This window comes from Arctopsyche grandis, chromosome 3 (assembly GCF_051622035.1).
Source record: "Arctopsyche grandis isolate Sample6627 chromosome 3, ASM5162203v2, whole genome shotgun sequence".
Lineage (NCBI taxonomy): Eukaryota > Metazoa > Arthropoda > Insecta > Trichoptera > Hydropsychidae > Arctopsyche > Arctopsyche grandis.
In genome coordinates this window covers 24,497,389-24,507,981 of record NC_135357.1, presented here as the reverse complement: position 1 = coordinate 24,507,981, position 10,593 = coordinate 24,497,389, and positions in this window count along the sequence as shown.

Here is a 10,593-nt window from a genome sequence, read left to right as displayed (position 1 = left end):
ATAGCATTGCTCTGACAAATTAATTAATAATAAATGTATGTATATGTACAATAGATGCAATTATTAGGTATTATATGTCACTTGTGGAGTAAGTGCGGTACTCACATTTCACCTTGGCACTTATTGTAATTGCTTAAACTACATATATACAATATACGTAAATACATACAACGTATATTAATATTAATACGCGTTGCACGTTTATATTGAGAAATTTTCTTTCCACGGGTCTAGTCGGGTCAACTTGTTTCAATTTTTGTCTATTAAGTTCCGACGCAAGAGTCGTTCGAAGGACGTCTGATCGAAATAACGTAAAATAAACCGATCGATCGTTTATTTGTACGCTTTTGGCTCTATTTCGTAACGCAATCTGGTGTTTTCGGTAAACCGACCAACCGGAATTCTAGACTAGTCCAGGAAGTACTGATTCGTGTGTTTGGAAACTGCCGTACGATCGGACGAAAGTGAAAAGGTGAAATTTGTTGGTTTTTCAAGGTGAACAATTATTTGACAAACATATCGTAAAGACGTTGTCGATGATGCAACCAATTTATCAAGTTTCCCTTTCGTTGGACACACGTGGTTACGGTCAACTAAAACGGTTCAATGCTAAATACATCAGTTCAAGCAATGCTTATCTCGTTCCACATTTTATATTTTGATTTGGTCTAATAGTTTGTCTCTTAACTACATAGCACGTTTGAATTTTGAGGTTTTTTATACATACATACATATATATATACAAATACACCTGGAAGGCTTAACAGGTAAACCCCAAATGCGCCTTCCTGGTCCACATAATTATTACATAGATACATGTAAATCTAAACAATATCTGACATCTATGGTCAGATATTACAAACATCGTATTAATTACGATAAATAACGATGAATAACTTTCATGTAACAATACGAATTTTATATTCGATAAACAACCACAGAGACATCTATGGTGAGCAATATGGCGAAACCTAAGATATGACAATAACTAAAGGTTCGCAACAGAAAATTGGGAAGGAAACGCCAATTTTACAGGAATCGTTTCAATGAAAATCCGAAAAAATGGCAAATTCTGATAAGAAACGATCGACCTCGACAAACCAAGGTCTGGCCAACAGCGAGACTTGGCGGGAATCGAACTCGTAACATCAAGTACGAAATAATTCAACATTCACCACTAGACCACGCTGCTGGTTAATATACATATACATACATACATTAATGAATAGTAGAAATAATCGGCCTTGAAATTCTCATAGAACATGACCCCTAAACGACATCTTGTGCAATAGCCAGTCGGGTTCTTAAAGGGTTTAATACCCACAACAGTTTGAGCAATCGCCCGCCAAGCTGTCGCAATTGATTCGTTGCATGATATTGTTTCAATTTCGACATTGGTCTTAACCGTCATCCAAAACCCAATAAAATGTATGGTTTTTCATCGATATATTTATATGTTTACCGTTCATTAGAAAATGTCGGAATGTTCCGAATGGCAGAAAATCGATTCTCTTGCGCAAGCTCGCAGTGTAATGACAGGCATTGCAATTGAACAATTTTCCTGAAAATGCATATGCATTTGCCGTAAAAACTTCAATACAAGCCTGGCCTGAGGATATATGGCTATGAGGGTTTTCAGCACCCCCACCCTTTTAGTTTTGTTTTTGAATACATTTTATAAAAGGTAAAAGTTGAAGAAAAATATATTAAGAAAGAAACATAAAATTAGATTTACAATTTTTTATTCAAAATAGGCACATTTTATGTTCAGTATACATACATATGTATACTATTAATAAAAATGAATAAAATAAATTTTGCAAAAGGAACATGTTATTGTGGAACATTGTATGTATGTACATATGTACATATACCTACATCTTAAAAATATAGAGTGAAAAAAGAAAAAGTTACAGGCGTTTAAACAAATAAAATCTGACATAGCGAGATGGTGGCGAAAAGGGATATAAAGTAAGAAGAGGCTAGTAACGATCAATGTAGATGATAGACGTCACCGAGAAATATGATAAGAGTATTTTCAAAGTGTCTATTACAATTATTTTTCAGCACCGTAATTGCGGACGTCATTTCCACATATATTGATGACCAAACCGAGCAAAATGGCAAAGTTTGAAAACAATCGTAAGTGAAAGTAAGAAGAGGCTAGTAATAAAAAATCATTCTATTTTATATCAATTTTTTTGACGTAATAATACATATACATATAAAAATAGAATACTATCAAAAAATATTTCAAATAAAAGTTTTTTGACTTTTGCTGAAAAATCTGTAATCAATTTTTTCGTATCGAATTATTTTAAAAGGACTCGTTCAATGGATATCACCGTCATAAGCCATACCGTCTTATCGCTCTTGATTTAAGTATAGATGATCTGAAACTGGTTTTTATGAACTTTGGCTTAGAAAAGCTACTTTCCGCGCTCGCCACAAAAACGGATAACGTAAGAAAAATACCGATAGCCATGAATGAATTCGGCAATAAAGACATTAATTTATGTATATTCAACAATGAGATGAAGAATTTTACCGGTAAACGGTAAACGGTAAATGATTTTTCCTACTACCAGTATACCAGTTTTTACTGGTAATTGAAAAAAAAGTGTGGATTAGATAACAGTACTTTCCTATAAACGATAACCTATATTGAATCGTAAACAATTAAAAATAAATTCCAGGTGAATAATGTCATATAAGCAAATTCAAATAATAAATAAAAAATTAAAATTCAAGCAAATTCGTAGTAATAAATAAATTTATATTTTTTATTTTCAACCAATGATCTTTATTTATTTAAAGTTTTGACCATTTGAAAGTTTCGATCATAATTGAAACAAACGTCTGATCGCATTTATTACGATTTGGTTGATCTGTGTTGCCAGCGAATTTATTAATTTAAAATTGCCACATTTAATACCGAAAAAAAACTAATTCTAACAGGAAACCTAATCCACAATACGCCATTTGCATCGATTTTTAATGTAATATTATACAATAATATGCCTGTAGTAGATAGTATACCGGTAAATTTAAAAATTTTCTGGTATATACTGTTGGTATAACATTGACGATTTACCGGTAAACCGGCATACCGGTATTGCAATCCCTAAGCACATGCCTAGTCTGAGCCGGCCCTGCTTCGACGCGTCAAATTTTTGATGATCAATTATCTGAATATGTAATCTGGTGATGACCTATTCAAGTCTCTTGGAGAAAATTTTCAGATTCAATGTAATTCAATATTATCAGAAGAACAATATTTCCGCATGCAGAAGTAATTTCATAATTAATTTCCACACGATACATTTTCTCACAGGTATAATACAATGGCTGACATTGACATTACTCTCTACTAAAAATCACAATAAAAACAATAACGTGCATATACTCGTACGTATCAGCATCAGACACTGTTCATATTTTTAAACTAATTAACTGACCATAAGGGGCAAACGGAGTCGAAGTAAAATTAATGTAGATATCAGTTTATATGTTGTAAAACCGGTGTACATATAACGAATTTTCCTCTTCATCAATGCTATAAAATCACAAGTAGGTCGCACATTTTAGATTTTCTCGGAATCTTTATCACATGCCATTTATCAAATGCGTGAATGCAGACTGAATTTAATTAAAATTAATAATATAATATAACTTGAATCGATGTCATTATAGCACTATTTATTGAAATTTTATTAATTTTATGTATATGTATAATTTAAGGATTTTAATTAATAATAACATAATTACAACGATTCAGTAATATATTCGAGCAAGTTATAGTATTAATATTAGTTAAATTCAATGTAAACAATTTCTTGTTTAAAATCAGATCTGAAAAAAGTCCAGAACTATAAGATCTATTATTATCCCTTACGATGCGTGTACATAGATGTGATATGGTCATTTCCGAGGAAAGTTGTTATGCAAGAAGTAGGTGGTCAACGATGCAACAGAAGTTGAGTGTTACGTTACCGGTTACAGGCAAAACCCAAACGTTCAATAACGTAATACAACGTTATATATGTATTTCATTGTCGTTTACATCGGCTTTAACAAGAATATATAAATAAACGAGTCAAACAGATTATGGTTATATGTCGACAAAAAAATAGGTATTTATTTCTGAAATTTTATATAAAAATATACATGGTTCAGATTTTATGTTACAGTTATCAGTGGTGGAGTGCTAAAAAAAAGAACCAGGTCGGTGTTTAATTTTTACGACCCCCCCCCCCCGCTTTTTTCCTCACTAAAAAAAAGTTGTATCCTAATATTGGTTGTCCAAATATTTATAAAAAAAATCAAATAATAATTAACAAATATTCTTACTTGTTGAAATTATGATGTATTTTTTTTATATTTTATAAAAACTTCCATAATGCATCCTCTTCAACATCAATGATTTTGCGGAAACCCGTATTTATGTGTCAACAGCAGCATTTGCTTTTATGTAGTAATGCTAAAACCATGTACATATGTAAAAAAAATCAAATTTTAACAGGTGAATTTAGACATGACGATTCATTTAAGCTGAGTTCCCTCATTTTATCTATCCTCCAGTGCAGAGGATCGTATCCTTTAGATATTCGCGGCACATATTGTTTACGACTCGTAGAGTTTGTCAGCTACGTACATACATATGTATGTACTTCATGGGCAGTCGCTAGTTATTCCGTATATGCGTAGGTACAAAACACTAAGTAACATCGGTTTTCTCCCTCACACGCGATCTCACTCGCACGCATTAGGCCGAAGTGCTGTTCGGAGAACACATATTACCGCGGTACACAGGTTACGATGCTCTGCTCAAGTGTGTATGGTCAATAGTTCAAATAATGTTTTCTTTAGAATTTTTGGGTGGTTTTAGATAAAAAAGTCAATAAATTTCATTAAACTTCCTTTAAGTTTTGAATGTGCTCATATTACTATTCGATTGTGGTCATCAAGTGTTAGAACGACAGTATGCTCACGATATTTGGAATACAACATTTTATGTGACATTTTTAGTCAAAATATTTTTTAATTGTACTCGAAAAACAATGTTTATATCAATCAAAGTGCCAGGTCGGTGACCTGGCTCAAAAATAAGTACCAGGGCGGTGACTTGGCCCGACTAGACCACTGCAGTTAATGTATGTTACAGTTGAAGTGTATCTTCCAGTTGTAATATATTTTGACTAGTCAGAATATATTTCGTATAACCCACATAAGTAGTTTCCATTCCAACTGGTCAAAATATATTACAACTGAAAACTCACTATACGTGAAATTCACTATACGTAAAATTCACTATACGTAAAATTCGAACTATACGTTGGTATCAGATTAGGTTACGTTAAGTTAGGTAAAATTCAAACTATATGTACGTTGTTATCAGGTTAGGATGGAGAGGTTTTCGTGATAACGTCATTCGACTAGTAAATTGAGTTGGACAGTCACCTTTTTTTGTTCTAAAAACATTATTAGAGTTATCGTAATACGAAACTCATTACCATCATTCATAATATCTAGCAAATATTAACGCATTATTGAATTTTAAAGCATTCGTAAAAACATTAGAATTGTCAAAACTCAACTGTTATATAACAACTGGCGCACATTGTTGAAAGTATATTTGCGCTTGTAGAACAATAATTTAATAGTTAAATTGCATTCGAATATGAATGACCTAAAACGCCAGTTGGAATATATTACAACTGAAAATACACTTCGACTGTAACATATGTATGTTATGTATGTGCATATGTGCTTTGCGTATTGCTGTACATATTTAATTATTAATCTAGTTGCTGTTGAGTGCATGTGCGAAGAAATACTAGTGCGTATCAATTGCATGAGAACTATGTATATATAATATTTTACACTATTTATTGGTCAGTCACGTCAGTGACCCGCCTAATGATGAAACGGGTGACTGGGTAACTTACCTACTAATTTAAAATATAATTTATTCAAAGCATTTGAAAATGAGCACAACTACCCATATTTTATATAAGAAGGTCATCGTTGAAATACTTGCATTTTATTTTCAAAGATGGTAACAATCTTTTGGAAATCAACTTTTTAATTTGTACTTTTCTGATTTCTTACAAATATGGTGATTCAAATTTGGTTGTATTGACTCATACTTGTATGAAAGTCAAAACAAATATGTACTTTTTTAGATGTCTTTAGAACATGAAAGCCGAACAGATAAGGAAAAGTCATCGAACTTAAATATAGAAAAAACATTCCATATGATTTGAGTCCCGAATCCCGTTTGGTGACGTTTTTGTATTCAAAATTGGATATATGTATACATGAGCTGTATGTTGAATGTGGTTATTTAAATAATACATACGTAAACAGGGTAATTAATTTTAATGAGCTAATGAAAATATAAAATATTTATGTATATTTAATATAAACGTCAAAATTTTAATATGTAATATGAAAATAGCGTGCTAATATTATGTACATAAGTATATACATACATAGTTACAGTTAGAGTAATAATAAATAAATTTAGTAACTTTGCATGGTATTATACTACATATACATTATTTATTTTATCAGTGAAATTAGATTTTATACATACATATGTACATATTTTCGTCAAAACGATCTTGTGTTTCTTGATCTGTAGTTTCTGATTAAATTTGAAACTCATTTAGAAATTTCCACGTTTATTATGTAGTGTGTGAATCAGTTTCAATGTCGGCAAGCGAAGACTTAAAATAAATAATAAGTCGGTTAATGTACGTTGTGGCCTTTCTCTATACGTGCAACCAAATTTAAAAAACCAAATTTTGTAAGATATCACGTACAACATATAACCAGATACTTACACTTATTCTAACTTAATTGGGCGACTTTTTGCTTATTTTTTATTTAGTATTTAATTCATTTTTAGAGGAGCAGTTTCAGTAATCACATTAGATACATTGACAAATTCTGGTAGGAAGCAATTGTCTTGGATGATACAATTATCCAAATATAAAATAACTTTCAATTTAAATACGTATACTTTAATCACCTGTCTACACGGTGTTGTCAGAAAATAAACAAATCTCATTGACATTAATTTAAGTTGTAAAAATGTTTGACTTACTGTATAAAATGTGTGAGAATATCGCTTGATTTGAGAGCTGTTTTCACTGTCAAGTGCGACTTTACTCGTTTTGGCAAATTTTGAGGTCATCTTTACGAAACAAAGCGGGTCATATTCGTACCAAGGTGAGACGAGGGAAGATGAAACTATTTTGCGAAAAATTCCGCATCATTATGACAATTTTAAATAACGCTGAATTGTGCCATTTCTTAAAGGACACGGACCAAATTAACGGAGGAAATTTTTTGAGATTTTTAGTACTATGTAGTTTTTCCTTTTAATATATTATTACCACGGAAAGGTTTTTTATTTTAAATATTAGTTAGGATTTCCGATTGTATTCAACAATTTCTTCTGTGCGTACAGGTCATTATCTGATTGACACTGATGTATGTCAATATTTAGGAATAGTGTCATGGGAGAAGAACATTTTGCTGAGAATTGTAGTGAATGAAGAGAATCCAGGCCATTAGAACAATATAATACGATGGAATAATTCACAATGTCGCTTTTTATTATTATTGTGTAATTTCACCAATCGTTAATTCAATGTTAAGTGACTCGTAGACATACGTATTTCATTAGAATACAAACTCTCGATACACATATATTTACATATATGTACATCAATGAATTTAAAACTGATTTTAACTTTATTAAAAAAAAAAAAAAATTCTATGCAAATAAAAATTTCCTTATTTATTTCTGGCTTATTAATTAAAACCCTCCAAGTACGTACGTAGCCATACGGCAACAGTATATGCAATGACGAAACTAAATCCCCAGCGCCCCCACTTATACCTGATTACGGTTTTTTTTGCGCGAGTTTTGTCCCTTTGGATACGCTTAACAGTTATTGGTGTGCTACAGTGGAGGGAACAGCTACCAGAAACAAAGAGAGGAGTTACAATTTGCGGTTGAAATTTTTAACCAAAAATGGACTGTTCGAAAACGTAAGTGCATTTATTTTTAAACTTTTAAATGCCTTTCATTACTTTTATGAATACATTTATTATGTCAATGTGTAGTGCTATAAATGTACATACTTAGGTGCTTTCAAATATGTATTGTATAGCTATAATTCAATCCCAAATGCTTGCGTATCCATATGGCTACGCTAGTCTTTTCCCGTGTCAAATTATTTTGATTACTGTTCGATGTTTTTGGTGTTTTTTTGTTATATATACACAAAATCTAACGCCAATTTTTGGGCCCATTTCAGATCTAATGAAGACTTAACTGTTGGAGACATATTAAATTTGTAAGAAGAACCTGGGACTGACGATGACGATTTGCTCGATATGGAGATGGAGATGGAAACGGATATATTTATTTGTCCTCCCGAATCGAACGTATTGACCGATGAAGACAGTGCCGAAGAAGATGATGGCGGTCTTGTAAATAATCTTAGTCGTCGTCAACTTGCTGCAAATGCAGAAATGCGAATTAGAGGGAGACAGGTCGGAGGAAAAGACAACTTTACGAGCCACGAAGCGAGTACAACACGCGTATGGATTGATGGAGATTTAGATCATATATATTAAATAAATGTTTTCTTTTATGTAAATGGTTGCTTTTTATTTCTCCTTGGTCCTTCAAAGTACCTACATATATAATGATTATTTTTAAGGGTTTGGTATTGGTCAAATTGGTCAAATTTCCGATGTTTTGGGGTGTGGTATGTTTGTAACAATTCACCGAATTATTGTTTTTACTCAAACCCTTAGCTTGCAGGTATATTTTGTATCTGACAAAATATACTGATTTTATAAAAAAAAAAAATATTGATTTTATGAAAAAAAAAAAATATGGGGTTATAAATAGACTAAGCACATAACTAAAGGCATCTTGGATTTTTTTCTTTTATCTAAAAATATTTTGGAGGGCAGGATATTCGTCTCGCGTATTGCGATCTGTTGTCGCGCGGAATTACTGACACGCCCCCTGTAACGACGAGCGTAGCCATATGGCTACATGGATTTTTACCTGTAAGCGCTTTAATTTTTTTTTTTATTATTTTTGCTTGATTAAGATGAATATTTGTCAAAGAAATATGGTTGAAATATTCTTTTATTAATGAAAAAAATCTCTCGTCTCTGGAGGGTTAATTATACTTTGTATAGAATTGGAATATTTTTTTATCATTCAATGCTCGTTACTATTTATTGAAAAATTAAAATACCTATACGTTTTTTAATACTCATTTTATTTTTATACTAAATAACAACCACAGGTTGCAATATGGGAACTGAATATGGAAATATCGGTAGTAGATATCGTGTGTGTGGACGGCGTCCATGAGACACAATATAGTCGTTGGCAACTTGGATCAAAGTAATACATTAAAGCGAGCAGAGCCACCAAGAGAAAATTCGGGCCCTGGTGTATCTTCGAACCAGCTCCGTTTTATTTTTTATTACACCTACTTAAAACAACAGGGTGGAGTCCTTTGAAATGTGGTGTTACCGGAGGATGCTAAAGATCTCGTGGAAGGAGCATGTAAGAAACGAAACAATCCTCCAGCTTCCTCATAAAAAGAGAGATCTTCTTGACACGATGAAGCGCCTTAAGATGGAATACTTTGGCTACATTATTCGCGGCCCCAAATATCGCCTTCTACAAACAGTCATAGAGGGGAAAATATAAGACAAACGGTGGCTTGGGAGAAAGAAGCTCTCTTGGTTCCGGAACATCAGGTCATGGATGGGACTCGGTCTCGAAAAGTTATTTCGGCTTGCCCATGCTAGAGAGGAATTCACACGGGCCATAAACGATGTCTGCCCATGGTAGTCGCCTACGTCCAAATACGGATTCGTCATTAGAAGAGAAGACAATTTTGTTTATGTTTTCAATTAGTGCAAGTTGTTTTTTTTCCGGGTTTTTTAATTATTAGTTTTTGGCATCAAAATTAGCCATAATTTAATTCTTATAAAATATTATTATTGGCCCTGGTTATTGAAATCGGCTGGTCGTCATCGTCGTCCCCTCTCGTCAGGCCTGAAAGTGAATAGGTAACGATTTTAGGTCTGTTCATACCTATCCAGCACGATCCGAATCCTGCAAGTATCCTGCAAGTACGGACAGTATTCTTTAGTACATTCTATATGGACGCGCATGAATGCGTCAATGCGCATGCGCAAATGGAGTATGAATACGTCCATATAATGTACCAAAGAATACTATCCGGACTTGCATGACACCTGCAGGATACGGGTCGTGCTGGATAGGTATGGACATACCTTTTAGCGTGCACATCATATGTTTTCTTATTTAATATGGAAAAAGTAAATTTTATTCAAATAAAAAAATACAAAATAAAGATAGTATACAGCTTTTAAGAGGAAAAGTCCAAATTCACAATGCAAAAAAAATTTAAATGTCTTTGTGTGATTTATATTATAAAATCAATGTGATAATTTGAAATCAGAAAAATATAAAGTTGACTAATTCCCCTCAATTCGATTTTTCATTTATGGTAACTG